Source organism: Triturus cristatus, chromosome 8, assembly GCF_964204655.1.
Source record: "Triturus cristatus chromosome 8, aTriCri1.1, whole genome shotgun sequence".
Classification (NCBI taxonomy): Eukaryota; Metazoa; Chordata; class Amphibia; order Caudata; family Salamandridae; genus Triturus; species Triturus cristatus.
In genome coordinates this window covers 546064660-546090196 of record NC_140591.1, presented here as the reverse complement: position 1 = coordinate 546090196, position 25537 = coordinate 546064660, and positions in this window count along the sequence as shown.

The window sequence follows — 25537 nt, the reverse complement described above, 5'->3', positions numbered from 1 at the left end:
TCTATCCCCTTCAAAGTCCTAACATTTCCTGGATAGAGCTTAGATTGAAGTGTGAATTGTAAATTTACCCTTATCAACATCCAACACTTTTCCAAATGTAGATAACTTTGATGTGGGGCTAGTAAATCTACCCATTTCAATGTAAAACACTTTCCCCATGCACCTTAGATTGGAGTGGAAACTGTAACCATAAATATCCAGCGCATTCCATGAAGTAGCATAGACAGGAGTGGGAATGGTAAATCTACCCCTTAATGTCTTACAAATCCCCAAATTTAGGTTAGATTGGATAGGGAATAGTAAATCCTACCCCATCAAAGTCCAACTGTTTCCCCAGTTTTGCTTTGTTTGGCAGGGCAGTAGTAAATGAAGCCCCCTTAAAATCAAACACTTTCCACAATTTACCTTGGAGTTTGAAAAGTGAATATTCCCCCCTCAAAATAAAACCCTTTTGCCAATGTAGCATAGGTTGCAGTCTTACTGACATTTGTAAACAAATGGCAACACATTGGTTTTGTAACATTAGCTTTAATTTTACAGTAGCAGTAATTTCTTTACAAACAGTATTATATTTTAATCCTGTTTCCACATGTTTAAAATATTTGTATATATTCTTTATACCATTTTTTTACAATCTTCGCTATAAACAAAAATGTTTACTTTTGTTTTCACATTTTAAAAACATATTCATGCTTTCACTTTTTAAACAAACATTTTTAAACTTATATCTTACATTTTATGTATGGTACACTTCTTTAGATACTTTTATATTTTATGTTATGTTGTGTTATGTTATGTTATACATATTTGTAGAGTGCACTATCACCCAGAAGTGTAGCCTAGCGCTCAGCAGATGTGAGTCCAGGCGCACCTAGGGCCTTATTGGACTACTTAAAAGCCAGGTCTTTTGCTTCTTGCAGAATTCAAGAAGGGAGAAGGAGGTTATTAGGTGTAGTGGTGGGTCATTCCATGCTTTGGAGCAATAGAGGAGAAGGCTTGGCCACCAAATTTGATTTTCTGTAATCATGTGATTTGTGCACATAGGAGTCCAGACAAACAGTTTCTGGAAGGTTTGTGAAAGCAGATGTGATTGTTGAGGTAGGCCGGGCTATTGTGTATAGTGCCTTCAAAGTGTGGGGCAGGAGTTTAAATTATGCTCATTTGGGAATGGGTTGCCAGTGGAGCTCTTTCAGGGTTGGTGTGATGTGAGTACATTCTGTGAGCTTGAAAGTGATTCTGGCTGCCGAGTTCTGAATGATGTGCAGCCTTCTGGCAAGTTTTTTATTGATCCTGACATAGAGGGTGTTCCCATAGTCCACAATGCTTGTGACCAGGATGTGTGTGATGGTTTTCTGGGTGCTGATAGGGAGCCATTTGAAAATCTTCTTCATCATCTTCATGGTATGGAAGCATGAGGTGGTGAGTGCATTGGCTTGGGCTGTCATTATGAGCTTGCTGTCGATGATTCTGAGGTTCTTGGCATTGTCAATCCTAGTTCTGTTGCCCACCAGGTGGGATTGCATGGTGATATGCTCTTCATGAAGATCACAATTTTGGTCTTGTCAATGTTCAGATACAGTCAGTTGTTTTTCATCTGGTGAGTGATTTCAGGCATGCAGGCATGGAACTTGATCCGGGTACTGGGAGTCTTTTTTGTGAGGGAGAGAATGGGTTACATGTCCTTGGCACAGGAGAGGATGTTGATACTGTGAGAGTGAATGATGCTGCCAAGAGGGATCATGTATGCATTGAAGAGGGTCGTACTCAGAGAGGATCCTTGTGAAACTCCGCGGATGAGGTCACAGGCATTAGAGGTGTACCAGGTTGACTGACTGGGTCCTTCCAGTTTGGAAGGAGCATATCCATCGGAGGACATGTGGAAGACTGTGACAAATGCTGCAAAGAGGTCCAGGAGGATAAGGACCACCTGTCTCCTCTGTCCAGAGTCATGCGCATACCATCCATGACAATAATGAGGTCAGTTTCCATGCTGTGATTTGGTCTGAAACCAGACTGAGCGATGTATACTTCTTGGTGATCGTTGAGATATTTGGTGAAGTGTCTGTTGATGATTTTCCTGGGAATGTTTGCAGAGAGGGCCGTCTTTAGTTGGTGAGAGTTGAAGGGTCAGCAGAGGGTTTCTTTAGAAAAGGGAGGAAAGTTGTATGTTTTCAAGCATCTAGGAAGGGCATTGAAGTGATGGAGGCATTCAGAATGGAAGTGAGCATGTCACTGATGGGTTGCAGTGCTCTTTAGTAGACGTGGTGGAGTCACAGGTCCGGTGGGGCACCTGAGTGGATGGAATTCATGATGGCATCAGTTTCTTCTGGGGGCTGATGGGCCATGTAGTTAGTATTGGTCTTTGGATAAGATCGGGAGGTGGTTGCTGAAGTCTGTAAGGTTTGGTTGATGGCTAAAGTTGCTGTAAATTGTGGTGATTTTCATATTGAAGAATTGAAAGAGAATGTTTTATACAACAGTTTTCTACAAAATATAACTTTCACACAAACACCTGTTTTTTCAACCATTTTTACAAACATGTTACTTTTTATGTATTCATACTGTTGTTTAACAACGTTCATTCCTCCTGTATTTTTTTATTATATTTTCACTTTTTAAATTGTGTACATTTTTCTAAGTTGTTCAACTTTTTTGCGAATTTTTTTAATATTACATTTGATGTCCTGAATACTAGATGACCTGAGGATAGTACAAGCAATGAAAGCAGTAACATCAAATAGATTGCAAATTATTATAATACATTATTTTAAACAATGGTATACAGCATCAAATTTGAAGAATTATCTCTAGAAAGGAATATTTCATAAATAAATTAATGCACGAGCCAGAAAAAATTCCCTGACCTCCTCTTTTTACTATTCATTTGTAAAAATGTGCTTTCGAGGATACTTGTAATTATATCTACGTCTTGGAAATTTGCAGCAACTTTCATTGTGTATCACTTAGAGCATTGTGATTTGGTAGAGCAGTCTGCTACGCCTGAAGGTCCAATGTGAGGCTATAATGTACAATGCCTCAGCCAGCATGGTAAGCAGATGAAGTGTGTTAACACTTTGCAGTTTTAATATAATTTACATAAATATAGCTCCACTGGGTGCAGATTTTCTAATATTGAATTAAATAGAGAGCTATTTTGTAAAGGATATTTAGGACACAATATTTATGTAACATGATATCTAGTCATGATTTTCTGGAGCCAAACCTCACAGGGACTTGATGAGCCAATTTAATTAATTTAATTCCATAGCATAAGCAACCAGAACACTAACAAATCAAATTCTGAAACTTGCTTCTAGGTTGAACTTCTTTGGATAGATAACTACAAGAAAGGCATGGTCAGTTTTGGCAGAGGTCAAGTCATGTGCCCTGTAGATGGCAGAGCAGGTTGTGGCTGATATTGTGCACAAAATGGGGCACATTCACTGATGGTGCATATTAAGTGCAAAGCAACGTTTGTACCCTGGATGCCCTTCATCTTCCTGTATGATTTTCTCATAGTAGGTGTGAACAGTGCCCTGTGAGTGGACTGTTCACTGTATCGATAAAAACATTTGGGTTTTAAAGTTCATATGACTAGCAGGATGACTTATGTGCCAAGAAGGAGACACTGTCTAAAGTAGCTTGCAGTGTGCCATTGTATGTTAGTGTTCTTTGGATGCACAGTACTGTTTGATGGAGTGAGTGGCCACGCAATGTTGATTGGATGCAGTGTAACATGGAGGTGCAGAATGGCCTGGAGGTATCAGAGCATTGCGGGAGTCAGTACAGCTTCTAATCCCTCCTATATTGCAATGGCAGTGCTTATGTACATGAAAGTGTGTTGTGGGAAATGATTTTTACCACACAGTTGTTTAAATGAAGTGCCTTTACAACACAGTCTTTACCACAGATGCCTTTGCCTACGCATTATGGTTAGTATTGGGAATAATTTAAAACTAGTAATTCTTTTTTAAGGGAGGGGATATAAGAGATCTAGGGGTAATGGGTAGGATATTGCATTTAAAATCAGGTATGTTTTCAAATACTTGTTGAATTATAATATTTATTAATTTTATTTTTAAAAGTGCGATGAATGATTAATTGAAATATAAAAAAATATTATTACGGATTGGGATGTAAGTAATGTAGGGGTTTAGAAGTAGTAGGATATGAGGGATTTACAGGATATGGGTTGGAAGTGTATTACTACTAAGGTATTCATTTAAATATTTGACTATTGAAAAATGTATTTAATTTTGTAATAAAAAGTATTATACATATTTAATGTAAATATACAAACTTTTTTTGGGAGAGTGATGCAAGGGGTAAAGTGTAATGGGTAGGCAAGTTCAATAATCAGGTATTCATTTAAATACTTGAATCTTAATTTATTAAATAAATGTAAATGTTAATATTGAAAAACTTTATGTCAATGCAAATAATGATACATTCATATGTGAGAACTAATTTGCATCTCTAATATTGCATTCACACTTCATGAATTCTACGTCAACCCCAACTCAGAAATATGTGGTTAGGCAGCCTCTGGGACCTAGGTCTAAGGTTATTGATTGACAGGTCACAGGTGGAGTGGCACATAGCTGTCAGTCAAACATGTGAACAGGAAACTCAGATCAATCCCAAAGATGGGCACAGTGACAACACAATGGTCTAGGGAGATTGACCCCAAACAAATCCCAATCAAAAGGGGTGCGCGCATTCTCAAACACACCATAAAGTCAGATTTCACATGAAGTTAGGAATACATAGCCAACCAGGACACTGCACACACAGTACACGCAGTGATAATGTGCCCATCATGCCAGACATCAGGACATGTCACCCACTGGCTCTCATTGTGTCCACTCAAGGTGGAATCCCACCTTAATTGGTTATTTGGGGTTTTAATTATGACTCCAAAGACACGCCCACATTCCTTACCAAAACAAGATCGGCTAAAATATTTTATGATACCCAAAGAAATGTATAAAATTATGCTCAGATCAGCTGTACTTTGGGATAGTTGTCAGTCCCGCTTCTGAAATCATACTCCCTCCCTGCCAAAGTGTTTTATTAAACTAACTGTTCCTGTTGTGCCAAACACCTCTAGTCTTTTGTTTTTTCAAGGTAAATTCATATTCGAGCAACACAGTGTTAAAAAAATATAAAAACATATTCAATTTAGATAACAACAATTGTGCTTAGTAATGGGACTTAAGAGAGTTAGTGGTAATTGACTGGAAAGAGTATTAATACCCAGGTTTTAATTTTAATACTGGAGTATTAATTTATTGAATACATGTTTAGTATTGGAAAAAAACAACATTTTAAATGCAGATTTAAAAGAAATATACAAAATAATCTTTAGAAGCAGGATGTAAGGAATTAGCAGTCATCGCGGGGAGTGTTTCAATATTAAGGTATTCATTCAAATATGTGTGTGTCAATTTAGTGCATTCAGTTTATAATGCAAATAATATGCATATTTATTTAAATATACAAAACAATGTATTAGGCCTGTCATGTAAAGAATCTATAGACAGTGTGTGTGAAAATGTATTAGTACTCAGGTATTACCTAAAATACTTGAATATTTTTTTTTTCTTAACATTATACCATGATTAGGCAGATTCAAAATAAGTATACACAACTAGTTTAAGGGGTGGAATGTAATGGATCTAGGGGTAATGGATGGGAAATTGTTGTTATCCTCGGGTATTAATTTTTATACTTGAGTATTCATTTATTAACTACATTAAATAGTAAATAATAAGATAACAGTGGATACATAAATATGTCTGGAAAATCTAAACATATTCACAAAATATAAAAAATAACATTTTCAATAAACAATAAAATCATTACAATGAACTTTTAAACAAAAATAAATAGACACAACGCTTAAGTATTTAAAAATAAGTTCAATTAAATTAATTAAACATTTGATATTTAATAAAAAAACATTTTCCATGTTTTGCAATTTTCCTAAAACAGAAAAAATATGTAGACAAATCTAACACAGTTCCCCATGTATTCCTATGAGGGAAAGTGCCTGTTTTGTATTTCTTTTATTTTTCAGCTTAACACCCTGGTATCTGGACCGCTAGCTTGCCAGTCGCCGGTGGCCTCCAGTTTCTGCTTGTTCTAGAAAGATCCAGTGACAACACACCTGCCTGAGTTTTCCTGCAGGGGTTTTCCCGACTGGGTTTTCACACCTGCAGAATCCCTGCCCACCGCAGGGCCTACTTAATACAGGATGCAGAGAGACTGTGCAGCGAACGCACAACTGGCATGCCAAAGGCACGCCTGTCTAAGCCCATCTGCACCTGGACCGCACCCAGCACCACAACACCTGTCCTTCCCACCCCCCAAAGACACACCATCGCCAAGCTCTACACCCTCAACTGGTGACATCGCAACAAAAACTGCCACTGCACTGACCCATGCTCAACGGTAAGACCTTTCATGTGCACCTACTGCCTCTTCACCTGCCACTGCCCACTCACAAGCAGCCCCATCCCAAACACACCACAGATACCACCTGAACAAAAACACCAACTTGCATGTTCCCTTCTCAACATACTCTCACCATGCAAGCATTTACCTGAATTATGGGACCTCATGGTCACGCTCACACCTGACATTATCTTCCTCTCTGAGACTTGACCCAACCCCACATCCGCCCCAGATATTGCCACGGCATTCCTGATGGATCACTCACCAGGACAGCACCAACAAGCTGGGAGGAAGAACAGCCGTGATCCACAAAGAGATCACACAGTGTACCACCACCCTCATGGAACATCACAGCTTCAAGCTCCAGACAGACAACAAGACAACCATCAAAGGCACTATTGCATACTGACCCCCAGGCATGCGCTCCAGCTTCTGCAACACCATTGCAGACTTCATTGCACCTCTAGCTTTAGACTCCAAGGACTACATTTTCTGCGGCACCCTAAATTTCCACATTGTCAGCCATAATGACAAAATCACAGCTCACCTCTTTGACAGTATGAGTAGCCTAGAATTGACGCAGATCATCCACAACCCTACGGTCACCGCAGGACACATGGTGGACCGAATTTTCACCTCCAACAACCAAATATAGCCATGTTACAGAACTCACATGGGCTGATCACTTTATCGTCCACTTCAGCGTCTCTACCCTCGCACTGCCACCCCCAAGATGACCAATTCCCCCCATCGGAGGTGGATAAAAATCTCCCAGACCAGATAGGCAAATGCCCTCCAACCCTGCTGAAGCCACCAACCTGGAACAGGGCATGAACCTTCAAAGCCTGGATCACCAATTGTGCAGACATCATCGGTCCCATCAAGAACAATATCCAAAGAAAATCCCCCAAAAGGCCAGCTGGTACACCCAATAACTCATAATAGTGAAACAGGACAGCAAACAGTTTGGAGACTTGATGGCCCAACAGCAAGGACCTCTCTAACAGGGCAGCCTCCAAGACCTCTTTCAACCTCTACCACCACCTGCTGAGGGCAATAAAGAAACAGAACACACAATTGATGGACGGAATGCAGCACAAATCAAAACATTCACCGCCAGTCAAGAGATCTGGGTTAAATCCATCATTATTTTGCTCACCATGCCACCCCAGTTTAGACCTGGCCATATGCAAATCAGTCTTGACCCTGTGCCTCATGGGAACAGTCCAGCTCGAACTGCCAAGCCAGGTCCTCCCTGGAACGGAAACAAACATCCTAGGACCGTTTTCGGGCTTTCACCCCTCTTCAGCCAGGATAGCTTGATTCCAGTGGCACAGTGAGCCCAGGACTCACGTCTGAGCATACTTGGCGCTCGTAGGGCGAGAAAGCAAAAGACACACAATTGATTGACGGAATGCAGAACGAATCAAAACATTCACATTCAGTCAAGAGATCTGGGTTAAATCCATCATTATTTTGCTCACCATGCCACCCCAGTTTAGACTTGGCCATATGCAAATCAGTCTTGACCCTGTGCCTCATGGGAACATTCCAGCCCGAACTGCCAAGCCAGGTCCTCCCTGGACCGGAAACAAGCATCCTAGGACCGGTTTCGGGCTTTCACCCCTCTTCAGCCAGGATAGATTGATTCCAGTGGCACAGTGAGCCCAGGACTCACGTCTGAGCATACTTGGCGCACATAGGGCGAGAAAGCAAAAGACACACAATAGGAATCACAATTGCCTATGCATGTAGGTTTTGCTAAAATATTCCTACACATCCCTTAATTGCGATTCCCAAATTGTGATTCCCAATTAAGAAATGCCTTCCCATTCATTCCTATGAGCCTGGAGGTCCATACGAATGAATGGGAAGCCATTCACAATTTGCTAATACCAAATAGGTACTCGCAAATTGCGAATGCAATTTGAAGGGTGCTAGGGGGCCTTAAAGGCCACCCTGCTGCACCCCCAAATTTGGCATGTGTGCTCATGTGGTGCACACATATGCCCTAAGGGCATATGCATGTGCCACAACTTTGAAAAATGCACTTTTGTGCATTTTTCAATGTTTGTGCAAATTACCATCAACTTGTAGTGTGAAGTCGCATTTAAGAGAGGTTTTGATGCATTCCAAATAGGGAATCGCAATTTACAATTCCCTAAAAGCATTCGCAATTTAGGAAATCGCAAAATTTGTGATTACCTATATTGCGAATGGGTTTTCAGTTTGATGCATCGGAAAGAGCATTTTACCGGTCGCAAACGGGCCGTTGCAACCGGTAAAATGCTTTATGCATGTGCCCGAAAGTGTGTTGCTGGACAACAATAAAAAATATGACCGGGGCCTTCTCCTAGAGGACCTTGAGTCCTGGGTTTCTAGTAACAACAATGTACCGATAAACCAAACTGGATTTAGAAAAGGAATGATACCACCGCGAACCTAATGGCCATTGCACTTTTGATTGAAAATACAAAACAAAGTCGCTCCCTTCTCTATGTTTGCTTTGTAGACTCCAAGGCAGCCTTCGATTTGGTCCCAAGAATTCTCTGATGGGCAAAAATGCCTGCCCTTGGGATGCCAGAACACATACTCAAAGCTATGTGAGAGCTGGACACCAACCCATGGGTGCTCATAAAGGCAGGGGATGGGAGTACTTTTTCAAGAAAAATCCCTACCACAACAGGCCCGAAACAAGGATGAGTCCTTGCACCACTCCTGTTTAACCTATTTCTTGAAAATTTGGCTACCACTCTGACCGACCTCTCAACCCATCCACCTAAACTAGGCAGAAAGTTTGTTACCTCCTGGGGCATCCTCAGCCTAAATATGGCTGGAATTCGGTCTCACCAGTCAAAAAGTTATGTGTCAGGGATTTTTTGTAACATTTTGCCAGACTTTGCTGTTTGCAACCTGATACATTACGCAAACTAATATGGAAAGAAATGGAGGCCCAAGGAGTGTCCTCCACACCCAGGGTGTACCTGGAACAGGCAATTGAAAATCTGCAACTGGGTGCAGGATGGAGTAAGGCAATCTCTTTCCTGGCTTTCAAAACTATAGTAAATAAAGCCATATGCTGTCTCTCTCTTATTACAGACAAGTGCTTGTTGACAAAGAAATCACACGCTTTTCTCCTCATAAATGGTTATAGGGCCTTGCACCCTCAACACTATCTGTCTGCTGGCCTTTCTTCAATAGTGAAATGGCAGATCATCAGAAGGTGAATTGGAGCACTCCCAGCTCTAGACATGAGCAGAAGATAGCGGAACCCAGATGTCAGACCCAAATGCTATTTAACTACCGCCGGGAATCCATGTAAAATATAACATGCACCTGTTTTTCCCTTTTGACAGAGCGTAGATATTGTCTTAAACCATTCTTCTTGACAAGAGGAATCAGAACATGTAGAAGATCAGCAATCAATTCTCTGCTATCCACCAATCTCAGGATACCAGCTCGCTTTGACAAATTTCTGTCTTGCGTAGTAAAGACACTCATAATACAGACTAGTGCAGCTAGTTGTTGACCATATCAATAGCAATGTTACCTGCACCAATTCGTTCACTCTTGCTAATCTACATTTTATTTATCTTTTAATGATCTCCAACCTGGTTTTAACAACTCCTTCTTAATCTGTAGGGCCTTATGAGCTGCTTTAAGAGTAACATTTGCATTATACTTTTAAAGTCTCTTTATATGCAATTGTTTTCAGCAACTGTGCATGTATTTAAATAAATAAATAAATAAATAAAACACTACCCCAAATCAGCTTAATGTTGGATTGGGAACAGCAAATATGATCCCAGTAGTGAATAACACCTACCCTGAGCTGACTTAGTTTGGGGTTGTGGAGTAGTAAATCTGTCCCCTATAGGGTATAACATAGGTTGGCTTAGTGTGGGGTTGGGAAGTAGTAAATCTGAATCCTTTATTGTCCAACACCTACCCCAAGTAGGCTTATCTTGGACTTGAAGTAGTAATTTTTTTTTTAAATTGCCCAATTCTTTTTTTTAATTATCTAAACAATATGTTTATTTCTGGAGAAAAATAATTGTATTCAAATAGCAAAATGTAGCGCAAACATTAATACGTGTTTTATGAGAATTCCCACATATAAAGATATATTATCTACAGCTAAAAATTTCATATGCTGGTTAAAAAAATGCATATATATATGTATATATATTTACTGAAAAAAATCATACGTTTCAGGGACGTTATAGTTAGTTGCACATTTCACTCATATAAAACCAGAGAAATTATTCCGTTATAGTTAGTTGAGCCCCCACAATGCACTGCTGATGACGTCACATATTACATCACTCATGACATGCTCAGTGACATCACTGATAACACGCTTTACAAATACTGGCATTTTTTTAAATTTAAAACCATAATGATGCAAAATATTAGCATGTATGTTTTTTTTTCTTCTATTCTGAATGATATTTTTTTATATCTTCTATTTAGAATTACAGCAATTAATAGATGTTTTTAGTCAGAGAAAGGAAATGACACGGTTTGCCGGGTAACAGTTTTTAAGCTCTCCAACGTATATGTGTGAGGATCGAAATCGAAACCTTTACCGCTTCACATTTTGTAACTTTTCCCAACACGTGCACAAGTTAAACAGTGAAAACGTGAGCATGTGTCAACTGTAAAACATGACATCTAAATGGGCGGAGCCGCATGTTCCTTCCATAGACTACTCAATAACCGAAAGTATATACACCACTCCCGTTGATCGATTAGTTTTGTTTTTGCAATTTATTTACGTGTGTCCGTTCTGTGGTGCAGGTTCTGTTATCTAGCATCGGATTCTTCTTTTGTAACAACAAAACATATTACGGAGTTGTAAGTTGTTTGATTATGGCATAGCAGATATTTATAATACGTAGCTATTTGTGATTATTTAAAGATTTTTATTTATAAAAAGTGTTATTGATTGTTTTATATGTAACGTCAGCAGCTTGTATTCAGAAAAAGACAGAATAGAGATAACACTGTTCCTTTTCTGGCTCCTTTGAGCTCATATAGTGTGACTTTGTATGTTATAATATTGACAATATACTTGACCTCAGATTTGTTGGTGACCCGTGGCGTGAAGACTAAAGATTTATATGTAACGTCAGCAGCTTCTGGTTCTTACTCTGTTTTCCCCCTGGGATCATATAGTGTGAGTATGTATATTGTAATATTCACATTCATACTGACCCCAGTGGAGTTTATGACCCGTCGACGCGAAGATGAAAGATTTCGAAGTCTTGGAGAAAAGAAGCTTTGAACATATTCACCGCTGGAAAATATTTCGCTATTCATCTTGTTTTGTGCTCATGACGTTATTTTCCCTTTCCTATTGTCTGGCATCAGTGACACTCTGTATATTGTAGTACAGTGTCATTTTTTCAGACAACAAGAATTGGAGATTTTTTGACGCCAGGAGTAAACCATCTCAATTACAGCTTACTGTCCTTTGTAACTTACTTGATCAGATATTTTTACAGTGAGAATATTTTTCGGAATTGCACTTTAAAAAAAGATTGTTTGCATAGATACTTTCTTACTGAATGCCTTTAATAAACCCTACATTTCTGAATGATATTTTGGTATTTCTCTTTTTCTCTGTTGTAGTTCCTATTCTCCTTCTCCCTATAGAATATATAGGAATAGTAGTGTATATTATACTACTATCCTATATGTTCTTAACGGAGTACGTAATCTCTTAGCGGAGCAGTGAGCGACCTCTAAGCACTACGACAGAACTTTCCCAAGTTCTACAAAATAGTAAATGTAAAAATTTAGATTTTTTTGTGTGGTCCTTATTCTTGTTCTCCTGTGGAATACTATAAACTCACCCTGTATATTTTAATACTGTGACTTTATAGTAGTTCAAAGGAGTTAGAGATCTATCTGTGCAAGAAATTAACAACATATACTACAGTTATTTCCGTTGATAACATACTACCTCACAGTTTGTAACACTGCTAATGTTTTATAAAATAGTAGTTGCTAAAAAAAGATTTGCATACATAGTGCTTCATTTAATATTTTGATAAAGCATACATTTCTATGTAATATAACGTCATTTATGTTTAACTGTTTTTTACTTGTTATTTTTATGACCTGAGATGATGTAGTGCAGGAGTGTTTCTTGTAGCACTTTGTTTCTACTTTATCTAAAAGTAACTGATGCCCTTTTATATTAACAAAAATATGGGGCAACACTTTTACAAACTATAGGTGACAAAAAAAAGGGAGGATGTGGACACCCTTAAGGGATATTTTATGAATTGCATTTTTATTTGTCACCCCTCTGATATATACAGCTTCACTTTCCTAAGAAAGTATATTTGTGATTGCTTAATAAAAACAGTTTCAAAACTAGACTAAAAAATTTCCAGCGCAACCACACCTCCCTGTCAGAAAAGTCAACAGAACATTCTAAGTGAATAGTGCTCCTGGGAAGTATCCCACAGACGGACTTAATAAAAAAGCAGACCGCAACACACATTTTCCCGCCGTGATTTGTAGGCCCCAAACAAATTATATAAATGGCCCTTAAAATATATAAAAAACAATATTTACCATCACAGTCCCTGTCCACCACCTTGTGACCACTGTATAGAGTTAATAGTGTTCCACCATCCCCATTACTACTTTACTACTTTTTTTCCCCGTACTCCTTTGAAGTGCGTCACAAAATGGCACAGTGAACCGTTCCCAGCCAATAAGGAGAAAACTTGTACTCGGAACCCTTTAGCCAATCAAATGTCCAGGGTGTTCCGCAGAGGGGGACGGAATGGCTGCAAACACTTCAACTTTTAATGTTTCACAGCCAATGAACATTAAGCTTGGGAAGGTCCTGCTTGAAACACGTTACCCAATCAGATGTCCCTGATACTCCGCGGAGGGGGAGGGAATCGCTGACAACACTTCTACTTGCGATGGTTTACAGCCAATGAACATTAAGCTTGGGAAGGTCCTGCTTGGAACACGTCAGCCAATCAGAGGTCCCTGCTACCCCTGCGGATGGGAAGGGAATGGCTGGCAACACTTCTACTTTCAATGGTTCGCAGCCGATGAACATTAAGCTCTGGAAGATCCTGCGTGGAACATGTGAGCCAATCAAATGTCCTTGCTACTCCGTGGAGGGGGAGGGAATGGCTAGCAACACTTCTACTTTCAATGATTCACAGCCAATGAACATTAAGCACGTTGTTGGAACACCTTGCTACGTTAATTTTGTTCCGCGCACAGGGACAGAACACGCCCTCCCACATCAGATCAAATTTCCTCTAATAAAGTGACACTATCCGTGATAAAAGTGAAAACCGCATTATAAGTAAACATTACTGCGCATTATATTAAAGGAAGGTCACAATACGGTGCATTGTTGTTTTTCAAATATGATTTCCACAAGCCTACTGAACATTGCTGCAATACCGCACATCGTTGTTTTGTAGAATGGGATTTCCATGGCCTATGCAACATTCAAACTACCTTTGTGTGCACTCTACACATAGCTTGCCGCAATACGATACAATGTTTTCCCGACGGGATTTCCAGAGACAAGGCAACCTTGCCGCAATACCTTGCACCATTGTTTTGTGGATGTGATTATCACATTCAAACTCCCTAACTCTGCACCGTACAAGTGCTTAAACTAAGTCCACAGTGTTCCTACTATACCCTCTTATACAATTTTTCTCTTTTTTCCCCCTACTCCTTTCATCCGAGTCACAAAATGGCTGCCAACACTTCCTAGTTTCAACCGCTCACAGCCAATGAGCCGCAAGCTCGTGCTCTTAACGCCTCAGCCAATCAGATGTAAGAATTCTCAAATATCGATATCTGTACATTTTTATATTTCTCAAAAACTACTGAATGGATTTACACCATTTAAACAAAAGCGTGCTTTCTGGACCAAGACCATTCTCCCTGCCAAATTCCGTTCAGCAGTTTGACCTGTAGCCTTGTCTAAAGTTTCCTATAGAAATTGCATGAAGAAAACAAGTTTTGGGACCCCCTTTTTTCTCAGCCCCCCCTTGACGAATCACCCCCAAACTTTCAAGATGGGAGTTGATTTGAAAAAATAATTTTTTGGGAACATTTCGTAAAGATTCATCAAACGACGCCAAAGTTATAAGCAAATCAAAAAATGCTTTTCCTATGGAAACTTGGTCCTAACCATAACTACCTACTGGCGACCCCCAGTAGGGAATATATATATATATTATACATGTAGTTACTCATCAATAGAGGACTATAACATGCACTCATACATCTATACATGCAGTCACACGCTGCCACTCATCCATAGAGTTACTCACACGCCTAGTCAGTAATACAAAGCATGAATCACATACCCATTTAATCATTTATACAGTTATACACACCAACTTCGTTATTTTTAGACATACCACATCACTTATTTATACAGATACTAACACATATTTACTGTCTTAAACAATCACTGATAAAAGAAGACACTTATTTATACACCCACTCTTGAAATAACTTAGTCTCACATATACTCATTTATATACTCCAAAATCACATATGGTGGCTTAAAACATATGTAGTTAGTCAGAGATATACCGCTGAGACTTTTATTCACTCACCAACATACCTATAGACACACTAACTCACCCACACAGCCCATTCCAGATGCACTTGTTAATCCATACAACCACTGAATCAATCACTCAGACATCTATGCACAGACCCATATACCCACCCACCCACACAGACACTCAGGGACCCATACAGATACTCAGACAACAAATCAATAACCTATATAGACACTCATGTAGGTATTCACCAACCCATGCAGTTGCTTATACACCAATGGAGAGACTAATACAGACTTTTACACAGTTTAGTCAGTAACCCATGCATTCAGTAAGACACGTTCAATCAGTCACTTATACAGTTAGTCACATACATACAAAATAATTCCTTTAGGCACTTCTAAATGCATTAATTCTTCAATACACCGTGGCATATATATATATAAAACATATTTACATTTTATAGAAACACACATTCACTGGATGATGTCATGAGTTATGTCATCAGTGATGTCATTTGAGATGTCATCAGTGATGTCATCAGTGATGTCACTGACCATGTCATGAGTGATGTAATATGTGACATCATCAGCAGTGCATTGCGGGCGCGCGAGTTATAGTTAGCTCAACTAACTAGAACAGGCAAATTTCTCTGGTTTTATATGAGTCAAATGTTCAACTAACTATAACGTCCCTGAAACCTATGGTTTTTTAGTGAATTTCAAAGGTTTTTTAAATGCTAATTCCTAACTATAACGTCTGTAAAACCTACATTTTTTTCAGTGAATATATATATATATATATGTATATATATATTATCACTTCATTAATAATTGTTTAATTTCCTGCAATTTTCTTTCTACATCACTTACTTGTTTTGGCAGCTGGTGCTGTCTTGTGCACTCACTGTTCCTGTTTCTTTTGCTGTCAGTATAGTGTGTGATCCCCTCACAGGTCAGTGTAACACACAGATCACAAAATGGTGGAAGTTCCTTTGATTTTTTTTTTCATATAATCTAAATTGAGAATAAAATAATCTTTTGAATTGTGAATTTGACATTTTATTTCACCTTCTTTATTATAGATGTCTACCATCTTGGATGGGGCAGGTTTTTTTTGCATCATGTATACTCTAACCTTAATGTTTCTGCATATAATTCATACATTTAGTACTTTTTTTATTGTGAACAGTTTTTAATTAAAAAAATAGCATTTACTTTACGAAAACGCATGATAAAGACTTTGAAGGTAAAATCAGATGTGGTAAATATTTGAATTGTAAAGGTAAATTAAATGTAAACTATTTAGCCCATTTAACCTATTTAAATGTGTTTCTAAACGCATGCATTTTAAAATAAGTGCTGTAAAACCGGGTGTTGTAAAGGCATGAGTTGTATTGTCATAAAACATCATAAAATATCAAAAAAGTGCAGTATGAGTGCAGAATTTCAAGATACTGCAGAAGTACTTGTGTTTCCCTGTTACTTGCTGCAAGCAGTGTGGCCCAGAATGGCACAGGCACCCATTACCAGGCACAGGTTTGCCAGACACGTTTGTTTACTGGAGCAGATGCAGCGAGTACCTTGCTTACTCCGCAAATGCCCAGAGCCCCTTCACATTGACCAGCAGCAGCTTCAGCCGGATATTCATCATGTTAGGCAGAGAGGGGCATATTGCCACCAAGTGCAGCAGATAGCATGTGTGGGTACTGCTTTAGTGTGCCCCAGAGTCAACATGTTATACAAGAAAAACAGGAGCAAGCCCGTTAGCCCAGCTGAGACCGGGTAAATGTAGTAACAAAAACAATGTCTCAACAGGGGAAGTAAATGAGGGGACCAATCAATAAACAATTCAATCAAAGACAAGGAGGGACAAGAGAGACCAAGAGATTGAAAAAGAAAACAGATTTTATAATTAAATACACAGTTGGTATGTACAATTCAAAATAACCATAACAAACATATGTGCACTGACAGAGTAGTGAACAAGTAAACGACGCAGTGACATAAGTGTTAAAATGACAACAAGGTACGGCAAAATAATTCAAATAAATTTAGGGTAGAGGAGAAATATATACAATGAATAATTCGCACATAATCTTAAAGGTCTCACAGGACCCTATAATTAGCCGCAAATAATGCTGTCCGGTCGACGACGTTTCAACCTCCTTGCGTTGAGGTCATCATCAGGACTATGGTTATTGAAATATTTTAAAATACCTGTGTACGTGGTTAATTAAATCACCACCTCGTAGCTAATTGCAGGACAATGTAGAACAAATAAATCTAGTCCGTCACATTGGAAGGGTATCTTCAGGTGTGCAAGGCGGTGATCCAAAACCCACTGTATTGGTAGCAGTGTGGAAGACAGAGTGAATCACGCAAAGGAGGGAGAGTAGTGCCAGGCCGGCGTGAATCCGGTGGGAACATGAGCAGACAACAGTCCCAAATCTAAGCAAGACTATAAAAGGGCTGCCTTGCATTCAAATATATGCACAGAAGACATCTTCTAGTAGAGGTTTTTATATTTTTTTTAAATCCATTAAGTATCCATGCGTGCACAGTAGGTATTGAGAAATGGTTTAACATTTCCAGTACTTGTGAAGCAGGGCAAAAAGAATTGCCAAACAGGAAATAAGAGTAAGCTAGCATCAGATAATGTGTGGTGGCCGGAGGCATCAAAGGCCAAATCTTCCTCTGGAACAATGGTAGCAGAGATGGTAGGGGATGGAAGCACAGTTGAGAAGTAGCAAAATTAAACTTCTTTTGCTCAAATCTAGCATAAATGTGGCACCAACAGCACCCTTCCAAAAACAATTTGTAGGCCGGTGGAACAACAGAAGGTGACTGGATCTGTTGTGTGTAACCTGGGAAGCATCCAAAGACTGGACCTATTCTCCCTCTTGTATCCATGACAAAGATGTGGACTCAAAGGGTCAAAAGGCTGACCTCCTGTTCAAGCATGAGGGACACAGCAAGATACAAGAGTTAGTTAATGTAGCTGCCCACTAGACCAGTTCCAAAAATAACAATTGATGGACAGAATGCAGAACAATGTCATACATTCACCCCAGTACAGAGATCTGGGCCTAAATCCATCGTTTTTTTGCTCACCATGCCATTCCAGTTTGAACCCAGCCATATGCAAATCAGTCTTGACCCTGTGCCCCATGGTAACAGTCCAGCCCGAACTGTCAAGCCAGGTCCTCCCTGGACTGGAAACAAGCATCCTAGGACCGGTTTTAGGCTTTCAGCCCTCGTCAGCCAGGATAGCTTTATTCCAGTGGCATGGAGAGCAAGGGACTCACGTCTGAGCATACCCTTCCCACTCAGGGTGACAAATGCAAAAATAACAATTGATGGACAGAATGCAGAACAATGTCATACATTCACCCCAGTACAGAGATCTGGGCCTAAATCCATCGTTTGTTTGCTCACCATGCCATTCCAGTTTGAACCCAGCCATATGCAAATCAGTCTTGACCCTGTGCCCCATGGGAACAGTCCAGCCCGAACTGCCAAGCCAGGTCCTCCCTGGACTGGAAACAAGCATCCTAGGACCGGTTTCGGGCTTTCAGCCCTCGTCAGCCAGGATAGCTTGATTCCAGTGGCATGGAGAGCAAGGGACTCACGTCTGAGCATACCCTTCCCACTCAGGGTGACAAATGCAAAAATAACAATTGATGGACAGAATGCAGAACAATGTCATACATTCACCCCAGTACAGAGATCTGGGCCTAAATCCATCGTTTTTTTGCTCACCATGCCATTCCAGTTTGAACCCAGCCATATGCAAATCAGTCTTGACCCTGTGCCCCATGGGAACAGTCCAGCCCGAACTGCCAAGCCAGGTCCTCCCTGGACTGGAAACAAGAACCCTAGGACCGGTTTCGGGCTTTCAGCCCTGGTCAGCCAGGATAGCTTGATTCCAGTGGCATGGAGAGCAAGGGACTCACGTCTGAGCATACCCTTCCCACTCAGGGTGACAAATGCAAAAATAACAATTGATGGACAGAATGCAGAACAATGTCATACATTCACCCCAGTACAGAGATCTGGGCCTAAATCCATCGTTTTTTTGCTCACCATGCCATTCCAGTTTGAACCCAGCCATATGCAAATCAGTCTTGACCCTGTACCCCATGGGAACAGTCCAGCCCGAACTGCCAAGCCAGGTCCTCCCTGGACTGGAAACAAGCATCCTAGGACCGGTTTCGGGCTTTTCAGCCCTCGTCAGCCAGGATAGCTTGATTCCAGTGGCATGGAGAGCAAGGGACTCACGTCTGAGCATACCCTTCCCACTCAGGGTGACAAATGCAAAAATAACAATTGATGGACAGAATGCAGAACAATGTCATACATTGACCCCAGTACAGAGATCTGGGCCTAAAGCCATCGTTTTTTTGCTCACCATGCCATTCCAGTTTGAACCCAGCCATATGCAAATCAGTCTTGACCCTGTGCCCCATGGGAACAGTCCAGCCCAAACTGCCAAGCCAGGTCCTCCCTGGACTGGAAACAAGCATCCTAGGACCGGTTTCGGGCTTTCAGCCCTCGTCAGCCAGGATATCTTGATTCCAGTGGCATGGAGAGCAAGGGACTCACGTCTGAGCATACCCTTCCCACTCAGGTTGACAAATGCAAAAATAACAATTGATGGACAGAATGCAGAACAATGTCATACATTCACCCCAGTACAGAGATCTGGGCCTAAATCCATCGTTTTTTTGCTCACCATGCCATTCCAGTTTGAACCCAGCCATATGCAAATCAGTCTTGACCCTGTGCCCCATGGGAACAGTCCAGCCCGAACTGCCAAGCCAGGTCCTCCCTGGACTGGAAACAAGCATCCTAGGACCGGTTTCGGGCTTTCAGCCCTCGTCAGCCAGGATAGCTTGATTCCAGTGGCATGGAGAGCAAGGGACTCACGTCTGAGCATACCCTTCCCACTCAGGGTGACAAATGCAAAAATAACAATTGATGGACAGAATGCAGAACAATGTCATACATTCACCCCAGTACAGAGATCTGGGCCTAAATCCATCGTTTTTTTGCTCACCATGCCATTCCAGTTTGAACCCAGCCATATGCAAATCAGTCTTGACCCTGTGCCCCATGGTAACAGTCCTGCCCGAACTGCCAAGCCAGGTCCTCCCTGGACTGGAAACAAGAACCCTAGGACCGGTTTCGGGCTTTCAGCCCTGGTCAGCCAGGATAGCTTGATTCCAGTGGCATGGAGAGCAAGGGACTCACGTCTGAGCATACCCTTCCCACTCAGGGTGACAAATGCAAAAATAACAATTGATGGACAGAATGCAGAACAATGTCATACATTCACCCCAGTACAGAGATCCGGGCCTAAATCCATCGTTTTTTTGCTCACCATGCCATTCCAGTTTGAACCCAGCCATATGCAAATCAGTCTTGACCCTGTGCCCCATGGGAACAGTCCAGCCCGAACTGCCAAGCCAGGTCCTCCCTGGACTGGAAACAAGCATCCTAGGACCGGTTTCGGGCTTTTCAGCCCTCGTCAGCCAGGATAGCTTGATTCCAGTGGCATGGAGAGCAAGGGACTCACGTCTGAGCATACCCTTCCCACTCAGGGTGACAAATGCAAAAATAACAATTGATGGACAGAATGCAGAACAATGTCATACATTCACCCCAGTACAGAGATCTGGGCCTAAATCCATCGTTTTTTTGCTCACCATGCCATTCCAGTTTGAACCCAGCCATATGCAAATCAGTTTTGACCCTGTGCCCCATGGGAACAGTCCAGCTCGAACTGCCAAGCCAGGTCCTCCCTGGACTGGAAACAAGAATCCTAGGACCGGTTTCGGGCTTTCAGCCCTCGTCAGCCAGGATAGCTTGATTCCATTGGCATGGAGAGCAAGGGACTCACGTCTGAGCATACCCTTCCCACTCAGGTTGACAAATGCAAAAATAACAATTGATGGACAGAATGCAGAACAATGTCATACATTCACCCCAGTACAGAGATCTGGGCCTAAATCCATCGTTTTTTTGCTCACCATGCCATTCCAGTTTGAACCCAGCCATATGCAAATCAGTCTTGACCCTGTGCCCCATGGGAACAGTCCAGCCCGAACTGCCAAGCCAGGTCCTCCCTGGACTGGAAACAAGCATCCTAGGACCGGTTTCGGGCTTTCAGCCCTCGTCAGCCAGGATAGCTTGATTCCAGTGGCATGGAGAGCAAGGGACTCACGTCTGAGCATACCCTTCCCACTCAGGGTGACAAATGCAAAAATAACAATTGATGGACAGAATGCAGAACAATGTCATACATTCACCCCAGTACAGAGATCTGGGCCTAAATCCATCGTTTTTTTGCTCACCATGCCATTCCAGTTTGAACCCAGCCATATGCAAATCAGTCTTGACCCTGTGCCCCATGGGAACAGTCCAGCCCGAACTGCCAAGCCAGGTCCTCCCTGGACTGGAAACAAGCATCCTAGGACCGGTTTCGGGCTTTCAGCCCTCGTCAGCCAGGATAGCTTGATTCCAGTGGCATGGAGAGCAAGGGACTCACGTCTGAGCATACCCTTCCCACTCAGGGTGACAAATGCAAAAATAACAATTGATGGACAGAATGCGGAACAATGTAATACATTCACCCCAGTACAGAGATCTGAGCCTAAATCCATCGTTTTTTGCTCACCATGCCATTCCAGTTTGAACCCAGCCATATGCAAATCAGTCTTTACCCTGTGCCCCATGGGAACAGTCCAGCCCGAACTGCCAAGCCAGGTCCTCCCTGGACTGGAAACAAGCATCCTAGGACCGGTTTCGGGCTTTCAGCCCTCGTCAGCCAGGATAGCTTGATTCCAGTGGCATGGAGAGCAAGGGACTCACGTCTGAGCATACCCTTCCCACTCAGGGTGACAAATGCAAAAATAACAATTGATGGACAGAATGCAGAACAATGTCATACATTCACCCCAGTACAGAGATCTGGGCCTAAATCCATCGTTTTTTTGCTCACCATGCCATTCCAGTTTGAACCCAGCCATATGCAAATCAGTCTTGACCCTGTGCCCCATGGGAACAGTCCAGCCCGAACTGCCAAGCCAGGTCCTCCCTGGACTGGAAACAAGCATCCTAGGACCGGTTTCGGGCTTTCAGCCCTCGTCAGCCAGGATAGCTTGATTCCAGTGGCATGGAGAGCAAGGGACTCACGTCTGAGCATACCCTTCCCACTCAGGGTGACAAATGCAAAAATAACAATTGATGGACAGAATGCAGAACAATGTCCCAGCCATATGCAAATCAGTCTTGACCCTGTGCCCCATGGGAATAGTCCAGCCCGAACTGCCAAGCCAGATCTCTTGACTGGGGGAGAATGTCTGCATTGTCAGTATTCCGTCCATCATTTGTTTGTTGTAACACTTTTCGCCCTAAGTGGGATGGGTATTCCCAGACGTGGGACCCGTGCTCACTACGCCACTGGAGTCAAGCTATCCTGGCTGATGACGGCTGATAGCCAGAAACCGGTCCTAGGATGCTTGATTCCGGTCCAGGGAAGACATGGCTTGGCAGTTCGGGCTGGACTGTTCCCATGAGGCACAGGGTCAAGACTGATTTGCATATGGCCATGTCTGAACTGGGGTGGCGTAGTGGGCAAAAGAACGATGGATTTAACCCAGATCTCTTGACTGGGGGAGAATGTCTGCATTGTCAGTATTCCGTCCATCATTTGTTTGTTGTAACGCTTTTCGCCCTAAGTGGGATGGGTATTCCCAGACGTGGGACCCGTGCTCACTACGCCACTGGAGTCAAGCTATCCTGGCTGATGACGGCTGATAGCCAGAAACCGGTCCTAGGATGCTTGATTCCGGTCCAGGGAAGACATGGCTTGTCAGTTTGGGCTGGACTGTTCCCATGAGGCACAGGGTCAAGACTGATTTGCATATGGCCATGTCTGAACTGGGGTGGCGTAGTGGGCAAAAGAACGATGGATTTAACCCAGATCTCTTGACTGGGGGAGAATGTCTGCATTGTCAGTATTCCGTCCATCATTTGTTTGTTGTAACGCTTTTCGCCCTAAGTGGGATGGGTATTCCCAGACGTGGGACCCGTGCTCACTACGCCACTGGAGTCAAGCTATCCTGGCTGATGACGGCTGATAGCCAGAAACCGGTCCGAGGATGCTTGATTCCGGTCCAGGGAAGACATGGCTTGGCAGTTCGGGCTGGACTGTTCCCATGAGGCACAGGGTCAAGACTGATTTGCATATGGCCATGTCTGAACTGGGGTGGCGTAGTGGGCAAAAGAACGATGGATTTAACCCAGATCTCTTGACTGGGGGAGAATGTCTGCATTGTCAGTATTCCGTCCATCATTTGTTTGTTGTAACGCTTTTCGCCCTAAGTGGGATGGGTATTCCCAGACGTGGGACCCGTGCTCACTACGCCACTGGAGTCAAGCTATCCTGGCTGATGACGGCTGATAGCCAGAAACCGGTCCTAGGATGCTTGATTCCGGTCCAGGGAAGACATGGCTTGGCAGTTCGGGCTGGACTGTTCCCATGAGGCACAGGGTCAAGACTGATTTGCATATGGCCATGTCTGAACTGGGGTGGCGTAGTGGGCAAAAGAACGATGGATTTAACCCAGATCTCTTGACTGGGGGAGAATGTCTGCATTGTCAGTATTCCGTCCATCATTTGTTTGTTGTAACGCTTTTCGCCCTAAGTGGGATGGGTATTCCCAGACGTGGGACCCGTGCTCACTACGCCACTGGAGTTAAGCTATCCTGGCTGATGACGGCTGATAGCCAGAAACCGGTCCTAGGATGCTTGATTCCGGTCCAGGGAAGACATGGCTTGGCAGTTCGGGCTGGACTGTTCCCATGAGGCACAGGGTCAAGACTGATTTGCATATGGCCATGTCTGAACTGGGGTGGCGTAGTGGGCAAAAGAACGATGGATTTAACCCAGATCTCTTGACTGGGGGAGAATGTCTGCATTGTCAGTATTCCGTCCATCATTTGTTTGTTGTAACGCTTATCGCCCTAAGTGGGATGGGTATTCCCAGACGTGGGACCCGTGCTCACTACGCCACTGGAGTCAAGCTATCCTGGCTGATGACGGCTGATAGCCAGAAACCGGTCCTAGGATGCTTGATTCCGGTCCAGGGAAGACATGGCTTGGCAGTTCGGGCTGGACTGTTCCCATGAGGCACAGGGTCAAGACTGATTTGCATATGGCCATATCTGAACTGGGGTGGCGTAGTGGGCAAAAGAACGATGGAATTAACCCAGATCTCTTGACTGGGGGAGAATGTCTGCATTGTCAGTATTCCGTCCATCATTTGTTTGTTGTAACGCTTTTCGCCGTAAGTGGGATGGGTATTCCCAGACGTGGGACCCGTGCTCACTACGCCACTGGAGTCAAGCTATCCTGGCTGATGACGGCTGATAGCCAGAAACCGGTCCTAGGATGCTTGATTCCGGTCCAGGGAAGACATGGCTTGGCAGTTCGAGCTGGATTGTTCCCATGAGACACAGGGTCAAGACTGATTTGCATATGGCCATGTCTGAACTGGGGTGGCGTAGTGGGCAAAAGAACGATGGATTTAATCCAGATCTCTTGACTGGGGGAGAATGTCTGCATTGTCAGTATTCCGTCCATCATTTGTTTGTTGTAACGCTTTTCGCCCTAAGTGGAATGGGTATTCCCAGACGTGGGACCCGTGCTCACTACGCCACTGGAGACAAGCTATCCTGGCTGATGACGGCTGATAGCCAGAAACCGGTCCTAGGATGCTTGATTCCGGTCCAGGGAAGACATGGCTCGGCAGTTCGGGCTGGACTGTTCCACTGAGGCACAGGGTCAAGACTGATTTGCATATGGCCATGTCTGAACTGGGGTGGCGTAGTGGGCAAAAGAACGATGGATTTAACCCAGATCTCTTGACTGGGGGAGAATGTCTGCATTGTCAGTATTCCGTCCATCATTTGTTTGTTGTAACACTAGACCAGTTCCAGCTGGTTCTGCCTTGGCACCTGCTGATGGCCTCTGCTGGGGTACGTTGTTAGCCCCAAGTGCTGGTCCCAAGGTCCTGTACCCTTGACAAATGTCAACGTGTACTTCATCTGAGTTTTCCTGAAAGCTGCGACTTCAAAATCCTTTTGATGACCTGGACCAAACTGCCAAACCATTGTGACAAATGTGAGTTGTTGTTGGGCCAAAATCTCAGATTGCTCCCACTCAAAGAATCTCTGCAGCAGCAACTCTGATTCAGTGGGACCTGGCTGGGAAGGTTTCCAGCTTTGTGTAGTCCTTTTTGGCTACAGACTGCAGCGTTGCCTTTAAAAATAAAATATTTATACTAAATTTTTAATAATACTCAAGTATGAACTTGATGGTTTGACGGTAAAGAGATTAAAACTCAAATCACATGGGGTTCTCAAAACATATATCACAATGACCTTAGTACAAAAATGGACTTGTGGGTAATATTATAACTTTTTATTGTTATATAAAGTCAG